The following is a 1275-nucleotide window of genomic DNA, read 5'->3' as shown; positions in this document are numbered from 1 at the left end:
AATGTCCAAGTTGCCCATCCCTGTCTACTCTGTGTGTGGAGGGGGTGGGAATAATTCTTGCTGTAAGGACTTGTTCCCTCTTTTGAGCTACTAGCAGGCTAACTTTTAAATTGCTAATTTTATATGGCTCACGAATGATGGTATAAATTTTAGCAGAAAAATGGTTCCCCACCTCTGCTCTTTGTTGTTGTTAAGTACCGTGGAGTCGGTTCTGACTCATAGTGACCCTGCACTGTAAATCTTTATGGGAGCAGAAAGTCTCATCTTTCTCCTGCAGAACAGCTGGTAGTTTCAAACTGCTGACCTTGAGGTTAGCAGTCGGACTCCTAACCACTATGCTACTCCATACCTCTGCTCTAATGAGTGCAATATTCTTGATACAAAGTTGCCTTTTCACTTCTCACAGAGCTTTCGGGGAGTCTGCCCTCTCTCTTCCCTGCACTCTGTCCAGTTTGCAGCAGTTACAGAAAGCACAGGCAGTAGGGCAGGGCTGGCCCTCACGCAGGTCCCCTGGATCAGACCGTGCACATTTTCTGTGACAGGACCAGCCATCAGGAAGGTGGTCTTGAATCATGGAAGGACAAAGCCTGTGCCCTGGGCAGGCTGTCCCTCGCTCTTTTCAGGTGAAAGCAGGAACACAACTGGCCAGCCTCCCCTCCACCCCCTCTCGCTTCCCCTGCCTGCTTCCCCTACCCGCTTGCACCCTTCACCAGCCCCAACAAGTGACCTCTCATCTCAAGCGGTGGTTCAGATCCGGCTGCTACATTAGCAGGCGCTGAGCCATGAGGGCTGATGGGCTTTATGGAAACGAGACCAGGACACAGCTTGAGGCCAGTCATCCTGGATATTCCATATGGAGCTCTGAAGTCTGTGTCCTCACCAAGGTACACACACTGGTATGTACACACCAGTCTTCCGGCTTTGGCGGCTGCATAGTGACAGATCAAGATACAGCTGTCTCTGGAGTGCTGGGCCAATTCTCCCAGCCTTAGAGCAGTGAAGAGTTTTCTGGAAAAATTGAAAGTTGTCAAAAATGAAATGGAATTCATCAACATCGATATCTTAGGCATTTGTGAGCTGAAATGGAATGGTATTGGCCATTTTGAATCTGACAGCCACATGGTTTACTATGCAGGGAATGACAAATTGAAAAAGAATGGTGTTGCATTCATCGTCAAAAAGAACATATCAAGATCAGTCATGAGGTATAATGCTGTAAGTGATAGGATAATATCCATGAGCCACAGAGAAACCCAGTTAATACCACTATTATTC

At 47.7% G+C, this 1275-nt stretch overlaps 1 pseudogene; it reads left to right on the top strand.

Moving 5' to 3' along the window:
- The window catches only part of LOC102838136, a 24941-nt pseudogene that overhangs the window by 22925 nt on the left and 741 nt on the right, over nt 1–1275 (top strand).

The sequence above is a fragment of the Chrysochloris asiatica genome, unplaced genomic scaffold (assembly GCF_000296735.1).
Source record: "Chrysochloris asiatica unplaced genomic scaffold, ChrAsi1.0 scaffold00183, whole genome shotgun sequence".
NCBI classification, from domain to species: Eukaryota; Metazoa; Chordata; class Mammalia; order Afrosoricida; family Chrysochloridae; genus Chrysochloris; species Chrysochloris asiatica.
Note: the sequence above shows the minus strand (reverse complement) of the source record. Positions and strands in the feature narration are given on the sequence as shown.